General features: G+C 37.5%; 1 protein-coding gene across 9 annotated transcripts in view; it reads left to right on the forward strand.

Moving 5' to 3' along the window:
• Positions 1 to 336: 336 nt before the first annotated feature.
• LOC135717486 (trithorax group protein osa-like) overlaps positions 337 to 25,611 on the forward strand; it is a 508,226-nt gene continuing 482,951 nt past the window's right edge. For 8 of the 9 annotated variants that reach the window (XM_065239592.1, XM_065239638.1, XM_065239608.1 and 5 more), the window contains exon 1: positions 337 to 517. The gene's annotated coding sequence lies outside the window, so the exon portion shown is untranslated. Of the gene's footprint in view, positions 518 to 542; positions 990 to 25,611 lie in introns of those variants that run through there. The other variant, XM_065239598.1, reaches the window with a different exon arrangement.

Consider the following 25,611-nt stretch of genomic DNA (forward strand, 5'->3'; position numbering starts at 1 on the left):
CCTGCCGACGGTTCCCAGTGGTTTTCGTAAATCTCCCCCATCATATTTTTCGCCCGCGTCGGCGCCGGGGCGAATTTCGCACTGCGAAGCCATCTTGAAATCGATAATCGCCGATGTTGTGTGTTCGAAAATGCGACCTCAATCTCGAAAATACCTCCGCGTTCACGCACACACCGGACGCTAGCCGCGTGTACGGACGGGTACCGCACTGTGAATGTGTGCGTCGCCGCCACCGTACATCATCAACACACCAGCCCGACGTTGCTGGTGTTGGTTTGTAGTCGCCAAAAAATAAAGAGATCGCGCTCGTCGTCGTCGTTTGCCGTCGCCGTCCGTGTCGTCGTCGTCGTCGTGTTTGATGAACGCGCACTGAGCAAAGGGGCAACATTCGCAGTTTTTGGTGGCTCCCAGTGATCGAAAAAGTGGTGAAAATTAGTGAAAAACTGTCGCCAAGTGGTGCAAAATTACGGCCGGAAGCCGCGGGAAGCAGCTGGTGCCAAGTGTGACCGCAGAAAAGGTGCGTTTCCGATCGGGGGAAGATTCTTTCGGGCTGCTGCTGCCGCAGTGCTAGCCTTTCTCCGCTGCCTTTTGGCTGGTTATTTTTTTTTTCCTATCCGTGCGCTTACTAGAGTGTGTGTGTGCGTGGGGTTTCGTCCGACGGACGGACGGAACAAGACAAGAAGTAGCTAGAAGCGAACAAGCGATTCCGATCGCAAAGTGAACGGCTAGGGTACGGACGGACGGACAGGGAGAGAGGAATAAAATTGTCCGCCTGCCATGGCTGCTCCGTAGAAGCTGGCGCTGGCTGGTCCTGCCTTGATGCTGGTGCTGGATTGTTGTCCGGTGGGAATTTTTTTTTTCCGGTGCAAGGTGTGGTGTGGGGTTTTTTTTGTCGGAAAGGAACAGTTGTAGGACGAGAGACCACCGAAGAATTCGGAATACCACCATCCGGCTGACGGGAAGAGAATTGCTAATCAGCCAGGAGACCGGTAAGCGATGATGATCTTTTTGTTTGTTGCGGAGTGTGGGTGGTGCAAGAGGCGAGGAACAGGAGGAAGAGATGGAAGATGCAACATTAGCAATTATCTCGAAGAGAGGTGAAGGAACCGGCTATGACTACTGATTTCATGATGGAACCATCTATGGCATGTAATATGATAAGCATTGCAATGTTATGGAGTAGTGTCAACAAAGAGACTCGATGGTTTATTATCGGTTAGAATGAACAACTGTTTTACTATTTACAATTACTCAATTATTGATAGCTTAAAAATTAAACTAGATAACGGCCTTACTGCCTTTGTAAACAATAACTTCTCTCGATGATTTCTAGGAATTCAAGACACGCCCACGCAAACCAACATTACTATCGGGTAGGGGAAGTCGTCTTATACCTACTATTTGAGATTATTTATTCTGCAAATTGTAAGGTCTAATTAATTGCCTTTCTGTCTGTTTTTTTTTTTCGATGCGTTTTTGCTCGGTTTAATGGAAATCTTTCATGCAATACCTAAGGGCCTAAATGCCCCTAATTTCTGCCCATACGTAAATTCAGCAATCGACTAAATTTTCAAAAGCGACCAAAAATATCCAGTAGTACCGTCCCAATGACGCGTTCATCTAGATAAAATTGATAAAGCAGATGTTTAGCCATTAGAGCCATTTCCCCTATTTCCGTAAATATTTGAAAATACGTTTAATCTACGAGTGCTGGTCTCGTTGGTACTGGGATCTACTGAAAGCCTAATTAGGATTTTTTTTTATAAAGATACATCCTAAGAAATCATCGAAGGCAAGTTCTAGAAACTATAAAAGGCAAATTGTGAGACCTGTCAGAGTCAACTTTTAGGAACATGCGACTAGCATGTTCAGAAATCATTCGAAGGTTAGTTTGTGAGCTTTTGGAGACGTTTTCTGGGATCTGCGGAAGACAATATTAACGATATTTAAAAAGGCAAATTCTAGGAACTTTCGGAACCAACATAATTCAAACATTTTCCAGGAACTTTCGATGATATCAAGCTGAATAAAGCATTAGGTCGTAAGTAAAATTGATCGATAATCTGCATCGACTTTTGTTAATAACTTGGGTACCGAACCGTTTCTTGTCGTATTAGAGGCTAGATAATAGCTTCTTTTATAGATCTATGTGCTGAAAATAGCTGGGAATGTCTTAAATGCCCGTAAGGCTGCGAATAAAAAAAAATCGTGAATGCGTGAGAAAGGCGAATAAGAAAATCTGTAAATGTTGCTTAGGACCTAATGCATTGTTCAGCTTGAATATGTTCAGAGATTTTGAGAGTTGCTGGAGAGATGTACTAGGACCGCCCGAAGGCAAGGCGTCGGTTAATTATACGAATAGTCCTATAAACTCCTATAATAACACACGTTTTGGGAATTTCTAGTAAGGTCGGATTGGAATCGAAAGCATTCGCTTGGGAGTCAGAGTGAATGGTACCGGTAGAATAGCTATAAAAACCAATGGTTTCGACTCCTAATGCATCGTCCATGCTTCCGGCTCAAATTCGCAGCCCTGCTGAAAAAACCCCAAAACGTACCTTCTAGAATTTTTAGGACTAGTACCTATTATAAATATCCTAAATATCGTGCCAGCTTCATATTTGACGCGTTCCTAATGATGACGCATTCGTCTTTTTTTTTAGTGCATCTCGATTTCGACAAGATAACTGTTACACCATCATCCCTAGAGCACTGGAACTAATATTTGCAGAAGTAACATTACAAAACTAATGATTGAAAATAGTCGAACATTATTGAGTTCGTCGATTTAGGAACCGCTTCGAAGATGGTGCCTCCACGATATTGTAAATAGCACTCGAAGGCAAGAAGACGAAGAAAATTGGAAAGTAGTAAGTTCCTGCGGACATTTTTAGGAGCTTCCGAGGAAGACATGGTCGGGAATCTTCCAAAGGCATGATTCTTGGATCATTCGAAAGCATGTGTTAATTTCCCTAAATTCATAATGCTTGAAAACTTGCTCAAGTCCAAAAAGTTTTAAAATTAACGCAATCTAAAATTCATTAATAAATAACCTTGTTCAAAGTAGCTGAAAATATCAACAAGCTCAAAGTTCTTGGAAATCTCACTAAATTCAGGCTTATAATTCAAAATGTTGATAACCAAATTCCCATCCTGGGCAGCTGCTTGCTTCATTTACCCACCTAATCTTAACAGGTAAAGGTATTGCCGAAGCCGTCGTTAACCCTATTGAGGGTAAGATTCCTTTGAAATTACTATAAATATTTCCATAGAGCATTCCTCAGAATTCGCTATGATTAGCATTCAAGAGATTTTCAACCGTAGGTGATCATCATGGGTAGTATTGGGATGTTGCCCTATCATCATTAAGTTTGTCGTAGAGTTGATTCACTTTGAATTCTTCTTAACATTCGCTTGGAATGCTCCGTGAAACTCCGTCATATTTGCTTAAGATTTCCAATTTCTACTCATTATCTCCATAACGGTCTTAAGAATGGCCTTAGAACACACCATTTAGATCTCCTTTCAAAAAATCCTTGAGATGCTTTTCAATATTAGTCAAATTTCTTTGGAATTCTTCTTAGAGAAAATATTTTAGAATTATTCCTTGAATCTACAATCAACCGATGGCTTTAGGACTCTCTTTCTAATTTGATAGTATTCCATATAATGACTACCAAATTCGAGAGAGATCCGTCCTACAGCCATTGGTTATTCCCTCTTCTACAATTCTCTTAGTTTACAGTGGCTTAGTCTCAAATTCTTGAAAATTTTCTGAGATCCGTGTTATTTCGTTATTGGTTATGTTATTCCGTAGCAAACATTGCACATTGAGGTCAGGAATGAAATTTAGCAGGAAAACCAATAATAATGCTCTGGGATTGCATCCAATTCAGTTGCCGTCTTCAGAAAAGATTATTGCCTTAGTTAGGACTACCAGTTGGTGGATAACAATAGTTCTAGTTTTGGTCGCAAAGGTGGCGCAGCGATACAATCTTTTTTTATTACGCAATCTAGAGGTTTGCTGCCTTCGTAGTATGAAATGTCGTGGGAAAATAGTGATAGTGAGCAGAAGGTCGGGAGTTCCATCCCAGGCCCATCCCCTTTCCTTGCAATTTTTTATTATGCCTTATTCTATCCCCACTGGTTTCAAAATAAAAACAGTTTGAGGCATTCACTAATCGCATCACTTCCCACAGTAAATCCTGATCTTTGTAGTAAATCCTGATACTTTGAAGATTTAAATCTTCAAAGCTCCATCTATGTGGTTCTGTGTGCAATTTCACTCGTTCTGATCAGTAACGGAGTAGCAACTACGACGTGCAAGGCTTAAAACACCTATCGCAGACATCAGAATTCAGTTCCTAGCACTCATTGGCGTGTCTCATGGGAGAGCCTAAATCTCTTTGAATTATCGAAAAAATTCTGAAAGAATTACTTATCAAATGCACAGGCTAATAGGCCTCACGATCTGCACTGCCACGTAGCGGTTCTCTATGAGGTTCTTTGCACAACCTTTATGAAGTTATTCTAAGAATTAGTTAGGAATTAATTTCAGCACTTCCTTTCTTCTTCCCAGAAATTCTTTTAATTTTCAACTCTGAATTCGTCAGCACATTCTCTGAATTATCTTGGAATCCTGGTCAGATTTCCCTTAGAATGTTTACCAGAATTTGTAATTCAATAGGTATTTTCCTCAGAATTTCTTTATAAATTGTTGGATATCTGAACATTTTTCCCAGCTGCAGAGCCTTTAAAATTTCCCGGACCAAAATAATGACTTTTTTTTTTAAATCTGGGTTTTGTAAATTTTCAAAAAATGTTTCTTTGAATATTTTTCTCAATCCCATATTTCAGAGTTTTGGATATGTATGTTAACCAAGGGGCAAGTCGCCCAGCACATTTTGCCGAAATTAGATTCGGCACAGCTTGGGAACATCCATCGGCACAATCTCGTAGGCATTTGATTGTTGTAAATAAATTGGGAGCACTGCTGGCCAACTGTCATTGAGGTTGTTCACAACATTACGTGCTGTTTGATTGTATATTCAGGAACATCCTCTAATTGAATATACCAGAGAAACTCAGACCAGCAGTTCACTTATAGATCTAAATACGAAATGTAGGCACTCAAACACACGTTCGCTCAGTTAGGATGAGTAGAATCTTGACTACAGCAAGAATCCGTGAAGACATACGAGGAGGAGCTTGAATCGCAAGCTATAACAAAACAAACAACAGCGGTCATATTCATCATCCTCTATAGTCTCCAACAATTTTCCCCACCGGTTCCAACTCTTTCCGGCCGCTGGTAAACCGTTGCTAAGAAGGTTTCTGGTCTGCCTTTGAGTGCATTATAAAACCCTAAAACACAGAACTTTTGCTATCCTATGAACACAAAACATCAACATTTCGCACACCCGCCACTTCCCGCGTCATCCCCAATACGATTTATCCTTGCGCTTTCAAACCAAAACATTCAAGGTGAAATACCGGGTTGTTGGGAAGTGTATTTTACAAACAATCGCAGCTTGCTCTATGACCGGCACACTGATAAAAAGGATGACCCAAGATTGGTGTGCGGAGTTGACCTACCCCTTGATGTTAACCAATTTTTCAACATTTCTGCTAGTAATATAGACTTAGTTATGAGTGTTGAAACAAACTATTCGCATTAGAATTATCCAGGAATTCACCTTAAAGTCCTCTTCACAAATCCCTTAGGATATTAGGAATTTTATAGGACTTATTCTCAGAATAATTTTGGGATTTTGATTTTAATCAAAACTCCGTTGAATTGATTCCCAAGATTTTCTCTGAACTCGTTTTAAATAATTCAAAATTACTAAACAAAATAATAATTGAATCCTAAACATTTTTTTCCAGGGATCATGATATTTTTTTTTTCAAATCTGGGATCTTGGAAACTTTTCGAAATCTCACATTTCCAACCACAAATCTCGAAAAATAAACGGCATTCTTAGATTGTCAAATCTTCGGAATCATGAAACATTACTTATATATTTTTTTTAATACTTCTGTTAATACACATCACGATATGTTGACACATTTTCTTGCTTCGAAATCTTTGTATTAAGTTCATAATTTTTGAAATAATGTATTAATTCATTTGTAGTCGGGTTATTCGTGAAAGAGAAAATGGATGAAGATAATCGATCACCAATGATAGGCCCTTTTCTCGTGTTGCGCGAGATTTTGCATCTTCAGATCTAAGAGGAAGAGGAGACAACTGGCTTCTTTTTGTCTGTGACGTGTTCTTCTTCGCTCGCGGAAGCTAAGCGACGCAGTCGATTGTCAAAATACAAGAAAATAGATTCCCTGTTGTAAAAATTCTCTTCCTCTTAGCTTCAGATCACCGAATTGAGCCTTAATTTTAAATCGAGCCTCAATTTTGAAAAGGGCCTATCGAAAAATGTTAAGCTTCAGAAAGCTGTTACTCGAAAAATGTTTGTCCAATCGGTTGTAGGGGACATCTGGAACTATTTGAAAAACAAAAATTGGACTCTAAAACAAAATTTCAATTTTTTTAAATAAAAACTTAGAAATCGTTTTATTTTTCCATGCTCATTTTCTGTAGCTTTGCGGAGCCAATATTCATTGTTTAGATTACAAAATCACTTAAAACTAACGTTAGTAAAGCGGGGGCCAATTACTCGCGGCTATCTCGAGGTTAGCGATAACAAATTGTAACAAATGGAGGGCAGGGTAGGGATTGTGAACACAAGGTTTGGAGAGCAATGTGCTCTTGATCTCGAACTAAGCGACACTCCGATGAAAAAGATAAACATGAGGCTACACCGATGGGCAGCCAACAACTTGGGAGAACACAAGATGACACTAGCTATCAAATCCTCAGATCTATCCGTTTTAAAAACACATAAATTAAATTCAAATAGTCGAGGTCCCGGCTCTCCATGACATCTCCAACGGGTATCGCGGGTTGTTTTCCTCGGGCCCTGAGGGATGTGGATAACTCAGATCTGTCAACACGGTGTAAGGTACATGACCAAACAACATGCTCGATATCGTGATAACCACTGCCACACGCACATACATTGCTGCCTGAGAGCCCAATTCGATAAAAGTGCGAGTCTAACGAGCAGTGATTGGACATGTCCTACCCTTTGAACCATGGTTTTGACGTTGGATAACGTCTTTCGGCAACATACGGGGGTACAAAATTGAAAACAGTCATTTTGGATGCGTTACGAAAAATTAAACGATTTTGAACGATAATAACTCAACCGTCTCTCGATAGATTTACGAGATAATGGCATCAATCGATTGGAAATATTTCTAGCAATTTGTTGAATGTTTCAAAACTATTGATTTCATTCTGTAAACTATTGAAAAATGGTTAAAAGTAAACCATTGTCTAAAGATGGTGAAAATCGATTGATTTTTTATATTCTTATACTTTCTCCAACCGAGACATCAGATGCGAGTATCTGACACCTCTGATATTTTCTGTTCTACTATAAAAGCGTCCAACAAGGTCGCCCGTTCCATCATTGTCAACAACATAAGCCCAACAAAACGGCCTTTTTCAGGGCCACCAAACTTTCGCAAAAGAGTTATTAAGGAATATTCCTTAAATATAATATCAGGGCTGGTAGCAGGTCACTTTTTAGTGACTTTGTCACTATTTTGAAGTCAGTCACTAAAAAGTCACTATTTCCCTAAAAATAGTCACTAAAGTCACAACTAAAATAAAGTGAAACGGAAAAAATATCAACAACATTTTTAAATTGAGTACTTGGCACTAAGGAAGTTATAAAAGAAATCTGGGATGATTTCTGAGGATACTTCCAAGAGAACTATAAAGAGTTCGAAATAAGTTCCAAGAAGAATTCCAATGGAATCGGCTTTTGAGGGTTCATTCTCAAAGGAACTCTTCGAAGAGTTTCAAGGGTATTCTGAGATGGATTTTTGTTTTGAGAATTCTGAGAAAATATCATGGGAATTCTGAGAAGAATACGAATTGAATTTCCAATATAATTCAGGGGAGAAGTTCAAGATTATTCTAAGCAGAAATTTGATGTAAATTTCATGCAAATTCTAAGGAGAATTCAAGTAAATTATAAATGGATTTATTGGAAGAACCTTCATGGAAATCTTGGAAGAATAATTAAAAAATCAAATATAATCTACTTTAACTAATTATGATTTATTAATTTATGCATGAAGTTATCGATTTAAATAATTGGAGATGCTTAACGTCAAATATCAGACTTAAAGTGAACATTTTATACGATAGATGAGAAGATGAAAGTATAGAGTTGAGTAGTATTGAGGAAGTGTGAAAATTGTATATAGAAAGTAGAAGTAGAAAGCGAGCAAAGGTCATTTTTTAAGAAGTTACGAATCAGGTATAGCAATCATGTAGATGCTTACGTCAGATGGCGATTTGAATGTGAACCAATTGATTGAACTGTTTCCGCACATAGGAGGTACATGAGCAAATCGGCGATCATCCCTTTTGCCAGAGTGGCGGAGTGAAACACCCCTCACTATCCCTCATCAACGGATGAGTTTGGTAAAAGGGATGCTCTACCCGATTCGTACCTTCCTCAAAATTATTTGAAGCTCGCTTTTTTACTTTCTATATACAATTTTCACACTGCCGTAGTACAACGGAACTATCAACTCTATACTTTATTAAAATGTCCACGTTCAGCATCTCCAACTACGAAAATAATCTATTTCCAAGAATGTTGTCCATTGTTTTGCAAAGAATTTCTAGAATGAAATATTATTTTTGTTAAACTTGCAAAGTTTAAGAGGAGTGGAATAATTTTAAAAAAGTTCTTGAGATCATTCTGAAATTTTTTTATGCAATATTCTTAGCGAATTATCAAAGTTATATCAAAATTTTAAGGATTTCAATGGCAGAATCAAATTTAAGATCTTCGATAAAAAAAGTGCTGATCTTTTTTTTTTTTTTTTTTTTTTATTATAGTCACTTTAACACTCTTGGGTCATTCGTGACTTGTCCGGGGGTGAGATTTGAACTCGTGACTTTGGCGTGAGAGGTATGGATGCTAACCACTACGCCGGGGTCGCCCCCTAGTGCTGATCTATTTAACCCTATTTAACAGTAACATTTAAAAAAATCTTTGGGAAAATCCGGAAATTGCACTTCAAATGCTCTTAATAGGAGATTCCGTTGAGAGTTTCGATATAATTAGAGGAAATCATGAAATGTCATTTTAAGTTCCATGATAAAAACAGTTTATTTCAATATTAAACCTTATTTGAGTTTCTGAGTCATCATATAAATGTGACTATTGGTTATTTATTTATTATTCAAAAGTCACTATTTGGTCACTATTTCCGTAATTTTAGTCACTAAAGTCACTACTATTATATCGCATCAGCGCTACCAGCCCTGAATATACACAATTAAGTACAACACATAACAGACGTTATCCAACGCCAACCCTGCGGTCGTATCTAGTATACAACCCTTCCAACTTTTTTCGACACCTGTGGGAGAATAGAAAGTAACCATCTTCCCAAATCTGGAGTCCTTTTTGATTGGGTCGTGTGTAACATTTATGTCAATTAGAGAGACGGGGTGTTTTGTTTTGGTGAACTAAAAATTGTCTATTTTCAATGAACGATAATTCTTTCAAAATTCCCATTAACTAACATCTCAGGAGTGTTGCTATCAACTGAGTAAGGTATTGATAGCGTTTCTGTCGAAAAACGTTTTTTAACCAATCAATATTATACGACCTTTTGCATGCCGTGTTTTTACATTCGACCGTGCGCTTTTGTATTATTGTGAGTAATTACTCACAAAAACCGTAGCTATCATCTGATAGACCACCCACAACCGTTTAACATTGAATATTTGTAAAATTTGCACTTTTATTAGGAAAAAACAACTGGTCTTATGTACAGTTTTTACGCTTCTGTCAAATTTGTTACATACGACGATTGACTGATTGATTGATTAACTAATCTATATCTAGTTTTTTTTTACATCATCAATTGATCTGAAGAAAATGTGTTCTGTAAATTAAGGTGTGCAGAAATAGCATGAAATTAATCAAAGAATTCGAAAGCCCATCTTTGCACTTAATGCAGAAGCTAACTTAGATAATAACAAAACTGACGATTTTGCTGAAAATATTGAACAGCTTACAGAGCAGTTTTCGAAAGAAGACAACGAAAACTGAGAAATTTCAGCTCTTGGCGGTATTACCTAGATCATGGACAGTTCAGAAAAGTATGGACACATTCAATACAACCAGATATATGGCAACACAACTGTTAATAATTCTAGATAAACATTTCAAAAGGTCCTATCTGTATTAATCGATTCTCTTCATCGACTTTCTCTTTCGTCAATAACTCAGCTGCAAAACCTTTCCCTGTTGTATTTGATCTTTTGGACGCTAGATAAGAACCTCCTTTATCAAACTATGTGATAGAATTAGCGTGAAATCTGTTTGCATAGCAGTGGTTATGAAAAGAGAAAGTCGATGAAGAGAATCGATCAAAGCAGATAGGACAATTTGAAATGTTCATCGATAATTTGTCTTCTTCTTCTTCTTTTTTAAATATTCTTCGGTTATCATTTTCTAAATGTAATGGTAATGGTAAATGTTCACTTCAATACAACAGCAAATGTGACGTCACACTACCTAGTGGATAAGGATGTTGTAGACAAAACATTCACATTTCCAGACCACGCTGTGAGAAATTGTGTTTACACTCCTGATGGTGGTAAGCTCCAACCGGTATTATCGTCTGATTAAATGCTGAACACGAATGTCAGGCTGTTATGGTGTCGACGTCGAAGTTAATCAATCCTTCATAAGCATTTGGCAGATCCTTCAATCAGGGCCGGTATTGAAAGTTGATCCGAGTTGGGGCTTACCGCCATGAGAGGGAAAGCGAATGGTAGGTTACGTGCACTGCTGCCATCTTTCATGTTAGTGTTTAATTTAGGTTAGCGACTGAAAGTCAATTTTTATTTGTTATATGCGACAGTTAGAAGATACTGAGAGGTTAGCACATATCATCGGCAAGAGACGTGCGTGTGAGAAAATTTGCGAAAAAATCTAAGGGCACCGGTGGGATTCGAACCCACAATTCCCATTCAGTACACGGGTGCATTGCCAATTATACAACGGTGGACCTATGGTCTACGGATGTATTTGGCTAATGACATATGAGTTTCGAATCCGTTTCCCTCCCTTAGTCTTTTTGCGCAAGCGCTCTCAATACACAACAATCGTCTATTACCGACGATATGTGCTTGTACCGCAACCACTCAGTATCGGTCGATGTGAACGAACACAACTCGTCTCTGTTCTACATCACACATGTTGGATACGGGATGTCCAATGCAGTATGAATAGAGCAATGAGCTGCTGGCCTCACCTCCGACCACCGGGCCATAGTGATGATTTATCATCAAATTAATTTTCGATTTAGGTTAGCGACTGACAGTCAATTTTTATTTATTATATGCGACAGTTAGAAGATACTGAGAGGTTAGCACATATCATCGGCAAGAGACGTGCGTGTGAGAAAATTTGCGAAAAAAATTGTGTTTAATTCAATCTTCTGCGACTTTTTTAATTGAACCGGTAAAATGCCTTAGCTAAGTCGGTAAAGGCGCAGCTACAAAGCAAGACCATGCTGGAGGTGTCTGGGTTCGATTCCCGGTCCAGTCTGGGATTTTTCGGATTGGAAAATTTCTCGACTTCCCTGGGCATATAAGTATGATTGGACTTGTCACACAATTATACTAAAGCAAAAATGGTACAGGCTTCGAAAACTCTTAATTAATAACTTTGTAAGTGCATCTAGAACACTAAGTTGAGAGCACGCAATAAGCTTGAAATGCAAAGAAAAAGAAGAAAATGCCTAAAATTTTCCTTTTTGATTTATTTATTCAGTTCTCATATTTATTCACAATAAAATACATCCACTCATCTTTGTTAATCAGTCAAACTTCACAATCACTTGTTTTAATAAACTTAAATCTGGTAACGCTTTTTCAATGATACTTTCACGATTGCTAGCAAAGCAGTAAAGTTGAAGTGGTTTTTTTGGTGATCAATTTTGTTCACCAAGAGTTTTGTGTAGCAGTTGTTTTTAGTTTCTTGTGTTCGACTCCAGTGTTTTATCCAGGAAATTTTCGTATTAATAATGTGTGAATGTATGGGTACTAGAGTGATGCAAAATTTGAAATTTTCGCTCCACAATACTTAAACGATTCCAAATCGGATCCTGACTAACCTCTCAAAATTTGAACCCATTTGGTGAAAAACTGAGATGGCACAAACCATTTGTAGTTTGTATGGGAATTACTATGGTAAAACCAAAATTTTTGTTCATGTATAGCTAACAATTCACCATATCTGTCTGCTTCAAAAGCTTTCAACTGTACTTGTAGGAAATTTTCCCAGCTACAACTTTGCTCAAGACCACTTTTTGATTAAATGCAAGGATCGAAAGTTATCAATGGTTCAATGCGCTGATGTCTTATCATCATGCTCAATCAACTGCTCAGCAGGCAACATTGGTGTTCCTGGGTCGTTGAATAGGACACAAAAATCAAGGCTACTATGTCACACTGCGAAATACAGTGTTGCCTACAGAGCAGCTGCTTGATCATGTCATAAGTTTACCAATCTCTTAAATAATTAATAACTTTTTCCTGTCTCGTTTTACATAGAAACGATCTTGAGCAAAGTTGTAGCTGAGTAAATTTTCTATAAGAATGGCTATCTAACTGTTTCGCTGCTCAATATGGAAAAAAGACTAGAAGGCAATGAACAAAAAGTTGAGATTTCCCATAGTAATTTACATGTAAACTTCAAATGGCTTGTGCGAAGTCTGTTTCTAACCCAATGAGTTGTAACTTTTGGAGGCTAATCAGGACCCGATTTGAAACCATTTAAGCACTGTGGAGCGAAAAAGTCAAATTTTGCATCAGTCTAATGGGTACACTAATGATGATGATTGAATGATATTTCAAAACGAAACAGAATACAAATTTAGTTACCCTTTGTAGAACCTTAAACGATAAAGGTGTACACTCCACTATTACTTCGTGGTTGAGCAGTGGCTTGAGTGATAATACAAAGGAACTTGTTCTGCAGTGACGATGAAATAATAGCTTAAATTTTGCCGAACTGTTTTGTTTTTTTTTTAATACGAGTTATGGCGAGATGCAATAAACCTGCCACCATATGAAGAGCGATGCAGACTAGTCGGAATTGACATCCTAAAGAATAGACGTCGTATTGCTCATCTTGTATTTACTGCTCAGATCCTCAAAGGTGACAGAGTCTCAATATTTTCTTCATCAGCTAAACTTGTATGCTCCCGAACGAGCTATGCGACAACGCCACTTATTATGCTCGCAATAGGCAGTACGGATCCTTTGAACCAATTTGTGGAATGGCGTGGTTTATACCTTAAGGTAGATAGGGGCAATATGGTCCCCCTAAGAAAAACATCAGTGTTCACTCGGCTGTCGACAAAAGCAGGCCACTCTAGATGTGTGCCACGCGATCGTCAGTTTTTCTCGGCAGCAACCAGTGTGTAGTCCTCCTCATTGTTCTTCTTCAGTAGTTCTTTCGGCCGATGCGTCGTCGACTTTGGAAAGCAACCGTTTCGTGATGAGTGTGTGAGTGTTGACCACGTTTTGCGTCCATTGCTACAATCAGTGGAAGCGCTTTGCCCCACGATGGCGTAACTGCCATACAATGAAACCACTGGAAGCGGCTCCAGTTCTGATGGAGGAGGCTTTTTGGATAGCGGAAGATAAAGTGTTTATTGTGTTGTGCCTTTTGACTATCGTTTTACGATGTATTGTATAGCGATCAAGAATCCTCGGCTCTGTTAAGTTAATTCGGTTGAGCCTTATCAAATAAATTAAAGAACAATAAAGAACTTGAAAAACATTCAAAAACGTATGACAGCTGTGATCATGCTCATGCTTTGGAATATCTTTGATAATATACAATGTTCAAAATATGGATAAAATATGATAGACTCAATAAATTATTATGTTTGAAAAATTTCAGTTTTTGTTCCGATCAACAACCATATGGGGCAATATGAGCACCCTAGTAAAAGTTAACGTTTTGACAGGTTTTCACTAAAAAATAACATTCAGAAATCATGTGAAAAAGAAAAAAAAAGTCCAGGGCTGGTAGCGAGTCACTTGTTTTCAAGCCAGTCACTAAAAAGTCTCTTTTTTAAGGCCAAGTCACTAAAATCACTTTTTCTTGTAATAAGTCACTATTTCAAATTTTTTTAAACGTGAATTTATTTCAAGATAACATTCCCTGAGTTTTCCAGGTTTTTCCATAGCTTTGGCGGATAATTTCCAGGTTTATAATAAGAATTCTATTTATGAAATGCTTGTTGAAAAAAAATGTTGAAACTTCTATTGATCACAGAAAAGCTAGATCTAGAGATCTTTGGGGAATTCCAGAGATCTTAAGGGGAAGTCCCCGAAACTTTAGCCCAGACTATTGAATTGGTTTAAAAATCTATAAGCGTGAGTTCAGACCAATTCATGGTAGTTCCATGAGATGCTGAAATAAAATCGAGAATCCATAAAATGTTCCAAAAGATTCTGTACCTGTACCTTCAGAAAATTTATGAAAACTTCAGAAATATGACAGGAACTTCACAGAAATCCAGAGAATTCCAGGGATGTTTAAAGGTGTTTACGAGTATTCCATTTATTTTAAGCAGGAGCGAGATCTTCATTAGAGTTGAGATTTATAGGGAAGCTCCGAGAACATCAAGACGGGAAGACAGATGAGAGAAATAAAGGGTAGTTTAAAAAATGTCAAGGAAATTGCCGAAATCGGAATTTCCGGAAGCTTTGGTTCGCTCAGAGAAAAAATCTGGAACGCAATAAAAATTTTATGAGCATCCGGAAAATGTAAGAGTATTTCAAGGGTGTTATATCATGGAAATAAACGGCGCCGGTGGTGTAGTGGTAAGCGTGATTACCTCTCACCCCAGCAGGCCTGGGTTCAATACCAGTCGGCGCCGCCGGGATGTTCCGAGGCATAACATCTCTGATCACGCCTTCCTTCGGATGGGAAGTAAAGCCGTTGGTCCCCGGTTCATGAGTTGATGGGTCGATAGGTAGGGTCCAGGTGTGGGAGCTGCCTTCCTGGCACGTCGGTAGCATTGGTGCTCAGCACGGAAAACAAGATCGACGGAAAAAACAAACCAAAGAAAAAAAAAAAATATCATGGAAATTTCAAGATCTAAAGAAAATTCGAAAATTTAGCTCCGATATTTTCAAGAAATTCCAGAGAGCTTCTAAGAAATTTTGATATTTTTAGATTGTTTCATTATATTAAGTGAAGTTCCGAGTACTTCGAGGACGATCAGATAACATCCGAAAAATCAAATTAACGTAAGGAAATTTGCAGCGACTTACAAGTTCCTTAGAATTATGGGATATTCCGAGAACTCTATGATTGATCGGAAAACTTTAGAAGCTTCAGGGAGTATAAATAGGGGAAATGGGTCTAATGTTGGTCTATGGATCTAAGATTGGGTCCTTCGCTAAAAAGCTGCTATTTATGAATTTTATCTAGATGAACGCGTCATTGGGACGATACTAATGGATATTTTTGGTCGCTATTGAAAATTTAGTCGATTGCTGAATTTATGTATGGGGCCAAATTAGGGGCATTTAGGCCGACATTACATCCATTTTCCCTATATATCAGAAAATTTACCGGAGCATTTGATCAATTTAGAGAAATTAAAGTAAAAACTTCTTGCAGGGAAAATTAGTGATTTAAGGCAAAGTTCCGTGAGCATTTATAAACTTTATAAAACTTAAAGAAAATGGTAAAACTTAAAGACAATTCAATCAATTTCAGTAAAATGTGGGTTCTTTAAAAAAAAATACTAAGACAGGGCAGTCTAGAGAATTTAAAGGAAATTGTGAAATATTTAAATTGAATAAAAATAAATCAAATAGGGGAAATGACGGCTTCGGCATGCCAGACTATTTTCGGCAACCCAAATTGAAACACTATTTTCACTGGATTTTCTTACGAAAACACTTCGCTGAATGCATGCAAACGATTCTTTATGCTTTCAGCTTCAATTTGACTATACTTTTACCACTGAGAAAAAGCAATCTAGCAAGGTTTTCTTGAAATGAAACACACGCACTACAAATTGTAGCTGATTTCGAGTTGCCGATAATAGAACAGCAGATTTACATGCAGTTCAAATGGAACGATTGCCGAAGAAAAACTAGTCGCCGACAATACTCGCTCTCACTAGAGAAGATTGGAGCTTTGTAAAAGCGTTTCAAAACAGTTTTTGACAATTCTTTCGACTGAAATTGTTAGAGCAGGTGGCAGCAAAAGATTGTAAACAAACCAATACTGCATATGTGTGCGTTCCTTAGAGAAAAGGGCTATAGAAAGAAGGTCGTTGCTTAGGTTGCCGAGAATACGTAAATTCCCCTATTATTAGTTTCAGAATAGCTGTGAAAACTTCACAGAAGTACAGAGATCTCAAGAAACATTTCGAGAACTTCATAAAAGTCTATGGAACTTAACTTAACTTAACTTAACGAGAACTTCAGGAACTTTTGTGACCATTTCGGTTTAACTTTTATGGACAATAAGTTTAGTAGAGCTCCAAAAACAAAGGGAATTTCAGGGGAGTTCAGTTCCATTAGTTTCACTAAATTAGCGGGAAATTTCAAGAAGTTCCCAGATTTTCAGAGATAACGTAAATCCAACATCCACAAGCTTAAACAGTTTTTAAACAGTTCAATTAAATTCATGGTAGTACAACAAGCTTCATGAGAACTGCAAACACTTTAGGAAAGTTTCGAGAATTTCGAAGAAGATATTGATCTTGCTAATAAAACTTCAAACAAACAAAAAACTTTAAAAAAGAACAGATATCCTCAGAGCAGCGAAATTCCAGAGTCAAAGTTTCGAGAAATTCAGAGAATTGTTAAAACTTTAGAGAAGCTTCATGATCGTTAGGAAAGTGTGGAAACTTTAGGAAGTCCGAAAAAGTTTAGAGAAGTTCAAAAATTTTATGAGAAGTATTGTGAGGCTCAGGTTAGTTTCTCAAACTACAAAACAACTTCAAGGCAGTTTAATTAAATTCAGGACTATTTTGGGAACTTTCAAGTAGTTATGAAGACCTCAGAATAGTCCATTCCATATTAAATGGAGATTTCTCATGAAAAATCGCTTGGAGTTTACTATCTTAGGCTTAGGCTTCACATGAAGTCTAAAATTCCTAAGAAGTACCATGAAAGCAGATTGCAGTTGATTTTTTTCTCATAGATTTTTTTTCCCAGAACTCCCGAAATTATAATAAAATTCCATGAACTTTAAAACTTTGCAAGGAATTTGACTACAGATTCTTGAAATTTTATAACTTTTCAGTTGAGACTTTATAAAATTTGTGGGAAATATGCATATTCTAGAACTAGAACCAAAAAAAAAACATTTTAAGCCTCCGAATTAAAAAAAATGCATTTGTTACTGAAGATAAATCCATTCTGGATCTATAAAGTTCAATGTGTGAATGGAAATATCTAGGAATTTTAATTGTTTTTATTTTAAAATGCATTCTTAACAAGAAAATTATTAAATCCCCTGACTACTGATAAGATTCCCTGATATTTCCAGGTATTTTCAGGAAAAATAATATTCCCTGCGAATTCCCGGTTTTTAGGTAGTAGAAGCTTATCATAAACTTTCTATTGAATCTTTCGCTTTAAAGGTTCCTATCGTACATGTTTTAGTGTTTATGAGAGTCTAATTCAATAAGTCTAAAACATCAAACATTTATTTGGTATGCCATCAGAACGACTAATTTTCTTCCCTTAGGTCACTTTTTTACAACTATAAGTCACTATTTGGTCACTAAAATCACTATTTTTGACAGCATTGGTCGCTACCAGCCCTGTAAGTCCTTTTAGCAACAGTTACGTGTATTGCTCGCAGTAGAACCAGCGGATCAGTAAAATGTAATATAGTGAATGCAATGCTTGTTTTCTTGACTGCATATCTTATCATATTCTAGAGATTTTGAGCTAATGTTACATTTCCATTATTATCTTAGACATGTAATTGAATTTTGATACGGTTTTCATCGAGATGTATATTAGAAGCATTTTCAACAAGCTTGTAAAAAAATTAGATTGAATTAATAGGTATTAAGCCCAAACGAACGGTGGCCTATCTCGCCCCATATGGTCTTCTTGCCCCCATCCACCCTATTTGACTTACACGAATCTATTGCGACATTCGTAAGGCGAATAATTAAGGTGCTATGTTTTCATTCAGTAAGAAAATGATTGTTAGATGAATTATAACCACACCATGTCACACCACACCACCGGGGCCTCCCTTAGCTCAGTCGGTAAAGGCGCAACTACAAAGCAAGACCATGCTGGAGGTGGCTGGGTTCGATTTAAGGTCCGGTCTAGGAATTTTTCGGGTTGGAAAATTTCTCAACTTCCCTGGGCAATAGAGTATGATTGGATTTGCCACACAATTATACCAATGCAGAAATGGTACAGGCATCGAAAGCTCTCAATTAATAACTTGGAAGAACACTAAGTTGAGAAATGCGAAGAAGAAGAAGACCATGTCATATCACCACTAGATTCATTTGGAATTACAAACCTATATCCCTTTAATAGTTTGCGTTGGTGACATATGGGTGGCGAGAAGAGGGCCTACAAAGGTTTGTTTACAAAAAGCTTGTATGCCCTTTTCACATGTGGCTCTTGTTTTCAGGTTCCAGTAATGGAAACATACAAAAACAACGAGCAAATCTGCATTCACTTTCGAGATACCACTGAGCTCGAAACACTGAAAAAAAAAAGATCCAAATAATAAAACGAAAGTGTGACAATTGGCTTCCGCTATGCATACCATACCATATAACAATGCTTCCGCCGGTTCAGATCGGATTACGTACCGGGCAATGTGTTACTGTGCCACACGAGACACGACTGTGTGAAAATCCTGTGGACAATCAAAGTGTGCACGCTGCAAAAGACAACCCGGTGGGATGTCAGCGCGGAGTCACCGGTGCAGGGAGGTAAAGATCTCTACGCTCCATTGTTTACATTATCGGCTGCCGCCGCGGCTCGACTCGACCGCCGATTCGCCGGCAGAGGCAAAAATACGCGCGCGCCATTCCTTTCTTTGTTTTGGTTTTATTTTACCTTCCCAAAGTTTATGATGTGCTTCACTTTCGAAGCCGCTCGCCGGGTCGCCGTATCGCAAGCGGAGGAGAACCGCGGCAATAAGAATATATGTGAATATATTTGCGCCAAAAGCGGATCCCTTCCTCCTCTTAACCCCACTTCATGCATCCGTCGTTCGGTTCGGAACGATAACGATAACTAATGAATGGCATGCAAGAACTCGAAGCTCTCCTCGTTCGCTCTGTGCTGCTGCCATGCCACGCGGTCGGGCCGGGCCTGATGATGACTAGATGATGCCATGCGAGTTTGCTGCACTGCATCTTCTTCCTAATTCAGTCGGCGGCGACCGGCACGGCACGGAGCGGTGTCTGAATAACTGAACTTCGAAACGCCGGCAACGGCAGACATACAAGAGCAGAATTAGTTCCATAGCTGCTGTGTGCACTATTATAGCCACCGATGCCGTCATTGTCATTATCAACTACCGCATCGTACTGAACCAAGTGGTGGCACACGCAGAGCAGGTCAACGCTATGGCACGTCGTATAATTCGGACTATCACACACTGCAAGATACGAATGATAACAGTAAATAACAGTGCATTGTTGTGGTTGGTCATTTGGCATGGATTCATTCGGATATGCCTTTAATGGCATTTCAGAGGCACACCTGTCAAAATTTCGATTCGATTGCGGAGACTTTCGCGATATGTTATTGTCAGCGAACCAAAAAACAACTTGGTACTACCGGCGGCCGGCCGGCAAATTACGACGATGACAACAGCTCGAGGAGAAAGAGTCCAAAGCAACGCAGCGAGAAACATAAATAAAGCGGGTCTTCATCAGAGATTGTTCAGCTCACCATCATGATGTGATGATTGTGTCGGGTCTCGGGTCGGGAAAGTGCCTTCCATTCTTTCTCCCGCCTGACGTTTCGTACGTCGGTTGGTACAATCTAATAGCAGTACCTATATATATATAGAATGAGGCGACAAAGCAGAACGAAAAGTTGATTCGATGATTGACTTTTTAAAGCATATTCTTGGGATAGCGGAAGGAGGGGGTTTGCAGTAAAAGGGCGGCGAATCCACCGGAGTTAATCATGCATAACAGATGGCCTTTGTTTTGGTAGGTTTTGCTTCTTTCTGCCTGTTTGCTTGCCTTGAATCAAGCAGGTTTCAAAGAGGTTAATGCCAACAACGGAACACGGCATACCTCATGGTACGCATTGTGATGGATGACGGAATGTTTGCTTACACGATTAACTGATAGAGGCGGGGACTGGGTACTGTAATTTGAACTTCTGAAATCAGCATTCGGTTTTTTTCAGAGATGTTAACTTAATATTATTATTTTTTTAATTTGCTATCTAGGATGAATACTCACAATCAGGGGTTGAAATGGTTGACGTTTTTTACTACACTTGCTTCGTTGTCGTGCGCGACAGTCTGTTTGTATTCATACTCCAGGGCTGCCTGGTAGCGAGTCACTTTTTAGTGACTTGGTCACTTTTTTCAAGCCAGTCTCTAAAAAGTCTCTTTTTTTTAAGGCCAAGTCACTAAAGTCACTTTTTCATGTAATCAGTCACTATTTTCAACTTTTTTTTAGCGTGAATTTATTTCAACATTGATCATTCTTTGCTTTGTGGCGTTTAATAGTCTTTGTCTATCTACAAGGGTGTCTACTCATTTTTCAAAATAAAATTACCTGAGTTATCCAGGTTTATAATAAAAAAGCAATTTTTTTAAATGCTTTAAAAATATGTTATTTTTTGGTGGATCAAAAACAACAGCAATTTACACAAACGTTTTTAAGACATGGCAATCACTTTTAAAGAAACAGCTTTACAATCAAATCCATTGAATGTTGAAGTTTAACACTTACTTAATTTGAATAAGTCCAAGCTGAAAATACGGGAAGCTTACTGGAAGCTTTAAGCACCTCAAATCGGATCTTTTACCATCTGAAAATTTTCGGGAACTTTTATGAAGTTCCTAGAATTTCAGAGAACTTCGCAGGTGTCAAGACAACTTGAGAAACATAGAAAACATGAGGGGCATTGTGTAAATTTTTAGAAGTTCTAAGTACCTCAGAAAAGCTAGCTCTAGTGATTTTGGGGAATTTCAGTTCTTAAGAGCAATTTTCAGAGTTGGTTGGAAATGCTAACATGAAGCTTTAGTGTGATAATTTATTAGCTAGAGAATGAAGAAGAGGGTAGGTGGATAGTTCCGTTAGAGTGCGGCAGTATGAAAATTGAATGAAAGTTGAAAATGAGCGAAGAGCCATTAAAACCTATTCAATTTTCATACTGCCGTACTCTAACATTTCCAATCAATTCTGAAAATCGCTAACTTCGCGTATGAAGTAACATAAAAACACTTTGAATGTCTTAAGAGCAGTTTCAAGTCAAGACTTTTGGAGCAGTTTAAAGAACTATAATCGGTAAATTTAGAAAAATTCAGGATAGTTCCATGATGTGCTGAAAAAAAAATCGAGAACCCTTATGATGTCCCGAGAATTTCAGGGAAGCACAGAGCCCTTCAGAGAATTTATGAAAACTTCAGAAATATTTCAGAAACTTCACAGAAGTCAAGAGAATTTCAGGGAAATTTAAAGGTGTTTACGGGAATTCCATTTATTTCCGAGCACCAGAACCGAGATCTTCAATATAATTGAGAGCTTGAGGGAAGCTGTGAGAACATCAAGACAGATTAGAGAATCAAAGGTCAGTTCAAATAATTTCAAGGAAATTGTAGAAACCTTAAAGAAGTTGCGAGAAACTCAGGGAATTTCCGGAAACTTCAGCAAAGCTCCGAGAGAATTTCTGGAACGTGATAAAAATTATATGAACATCCGGAAAACGTGAGAGTATATTAAGCGTGTTATACCATAAAGATTTCAAGAACTTAAAAAATCGCGAAAATAAAGCAAAATTGATTAGAGAAAATCAACGAATTTCCATTTGTTAAAAAAAGTGAGAACTTTTATCAAGCAGTGATATCTTCAAGAAATACCAGAGAACTTCTAATAAATGTAGATACTTTTAGATAGTTTCATGATATTCAGCGAAATTCCGAGTACTTCATGGACGATCAGATAGCTTCAGAATAAGGGCAGTCTAGAGAACTGTAAAGAAATTCAATAATCGTTTAGGCAGGACAGTCTAGACTATTGAAGAAGTTTTAAATTAGTGTCGATAATTTAAGGGAAATTTCATGAACTTCAAAAAAAATATTGAGAATCTCAGTGAAAATCATAGAATTATATTAATTATTTCGTTCTAAATCCATGAACATTGCGGGAGCACAAAAGTTCCAGAAATTTAGAAAAACTTCACAGAAGTTTAAGAATTGGATGAGAAGCATTGTGAACATCCGGCTAGTTTCTCAAACTACAAAAGAACTTTAAAACTTCCCTTGGAATTCTACTCACATTGTAAGTCTCCTAAGAATTAATTGGCATTTCTCCTCACAAATTCTTAAGATTCCTTCTCATAATTTGTTTGGCGAACCCTCCTGAATTTATTTTCCGAATTCCTTTGAAGATGTTCTGGAGTTATTCTCAGACTTGATGGTAATCCTCCTTTTAGTATTTTCAATAAGATTCCAAGGACTTATGCTCCAGATCGTTTTCTCCCCCACAAACACAAAATTATCCTCAGAAGGCGTTTGGAATTATGCTCTGAAGGAGTTGTGCTCCTCAGAAATTTTCAGAGTTTTCATTAAACTTTGCTTTTAATTCAATTAAGGGTTTCTTGAAATTCTACTCAAAACTATCAGGCTTCACAAGAAATCTAAAATTCCTCAGAACTACCTTAAAAGCAGATTGCATTTGATGTTTGTCTGAAGGATTTTTTCCTAGAACTTCCTCGAAATGAGGTCCTTAGAAATTAAGGTAAAATTTCACGAGCTTTTAAAACTTTGCATGGATTTTGAGTCATGATTCTTGAACATTTGAAGTATTATAGCTTTTAAGTGCAGAACTAGTTCAAATTTAAAATTTCTAGGAAATATGTATGTTAAAAAAAAAACACATTTCAAGCCTCTTTTTTTTTAATTTATTTGTTACTGAAGATCTTGATTACTTGTCCACTGTCTATAATGTTCAAAGTGAGAATGAAAATAACGAGAAAATTTAAATGCTTGTATTTTAAAATTCATGCTTTTCTTTGAAATATCCTCAGTAAGAAAATTATTAAATTTTCTGAACCTCCCAGGTAGTTTAAGGAAAAATAAAATTTCCTGAGGATTCCCGGTTTTCCAGGTTTTTGCAGTTAGTAGACACCCAGGCTAATACCGTGGGTTTGGCCATAAACTTTCTATTGAATCTTTCGCTTTAAAGGTTCATATCGTTCATAAGTGCTAATGAGATACTTATTGAAAAAACATCAAACATTTATTTTCTCTTAGGTTACTTTTTAGTCACTATTTTTACAACTATAAGTCACTATTTGGTCACTTATTTCTTCAACATGGTCACTAAAATCACTATTTTTGACAGCATTGATCACTACCAGCCCTGATACTCTCATGCTCTACCGTCGTCTCTCTTACACAACACAAACGGTAGAACAACATTCGAGCAAAAAGAAAATTATCAAATAACTATCATATGACATGTGTGATTTCGTTCTAATTCCTCAATTTGGTGTAAATTAAACCATTTCTGGTCAGAAAAGTTATTACTAGGACATCGTTGATTGCTATTTTCAAAATTATCACAAGCACAAAATCAGCAGCTCTCAGAAAAACTAAAATACATACATTCACGACGGTGTCGTATGACATTTTTGTTTGGTACTATAATTTGATAGCTTATTTTGCAAGTGTCGGAAGCAAAGGCAGTCGATTATCACAGAAAATGTGTCGACTACGGTGACCGCTTACAAGGCTGCTCACAATAAAAAAAAGTTTGTGTCCTATGATGTAGAACTACGTAAAATTGATGTAGGGGAAATGGATGTAATGTCGACCTAAATGCCCCTAATTTGGGCCCATACATAAATTCGGCAATCGACTAAATTTTCAATAGCGACCAAAAATATCCATTGTACCGTCCCAATGACGCGTTCATCTAGATAAAATTGATAAATAGCAGAATTTTAGCGATGGGCCCAATCTTAGATCTATAGGCCAACATTACAGCCATTTCCCCTTTGTCGTGTTTTTTTTTGACTATTTATACTTTATTTTAAATTTTTCAAGTATTTCAATGTTTCGGTTATGGTTCAAGTATTTTTCCTGGAATGTAATAAATTATGAAAATTTAAATGTGGGGTCCTAAACGAGCCGTTTTATATTTTGAAGTAGCACCCCAGTATAGTCCGAAAAAAAAACGCCATGCGTTGTGGGATAAAACAATTACCAAAAAATATGTTAATTTTTTTCAGTTGCTCCATCAGTAGTTTTAAATTAGGTCTCAGAAGTAAAGAAGAGAGTGAAGGTTGCATTTTATGCTACGCAGGGCTGGTAGCAGGTCACTTTTTAGTGACTTTGTCACTATTTTGAAGTTAGTCACTAAAAAGTCACTTTTCACACCAAAAAGTCACTAAAGTCACTATTTCCCTAAAAATAGTCACTAAAGGCACATTTTCACAACTAAAATAGAGTGAAATGGAAAAATATTACCAACATTTTTAAATTAAGTACTTGGCACTAAGGAAGTTATACAAGAATTCTGGGATGATTTCTGAGGATACTTCCAAGAGAACTCTAAAGAGTTCGAAATAAGAATTCCTATGGAATCGGCTTTTGAGGGTTCATGCTCAAAGGAATTATTCGAAGAGTTTCAAGGGTATTCTGAGATTGATTTTGAGAATTCTGAATTACGAATTGAATTTCCGATATAATTCAGAGGAGAAGTCCAAGATAATTCTAAGCAGAAATTTATGATATTTCTGAGGTTAATTACATGGAAATTCTAAGGAGAATTCAAGTGGAAGAATGATTTAAAAAATCGAATATAATCTACCTTAACTAATTATGTTTTATTAATTCATGCGTGAAGTTATCGATTTTCATAGTTGTAGATGCAGAACGTCAAATATCAGACTTAAAGTGAACATTTTATGCGATAGATGAGGAGATAAAAGTATAGAGTTGATAGTTCCGTTGTAGTACGGTAGTGTGAAAATTGTATATAGAAAGTAGAAAGCGAGCAAAAGGCATTTTTTTTAGGAAGGTACGAATCAGGTAGAGCAATCAGGTAGATGCTTACGTCAGATGGCGATTTGAGTGTGAAACAATTGATAGAACTGTTTCCGCACATCGGAGGTACATGAGCAAATCGGCGATCATCCCTTTTGCAAGTGTGGCGGCGTGAAACACCCCTCACTATCCCTCATCAACGGATGAGTTTGGTAAAAGGGATGCTCTACCCGATTCG

The sequence above is a fragment of the Ochlerotatus camptorhynchus genome, unplaced genomic scaffold (assembly GCF_037179485.1).
Source record: "Ochlerotatus camptorhynchus isolate MF236.1 unplaced genomic scaffold, CSIRO-AGI_Acam_v1.1 ptg000006l, whole genome shotgun sequence".
NCBI classification, from domain to species: domain Eukaryota; kingdom Metazoa; phylum Arthropoda; class Insecta; order Diptera; family Culicidae; genus Ochlerotatus; species Ochlerotatus camptorhynchus.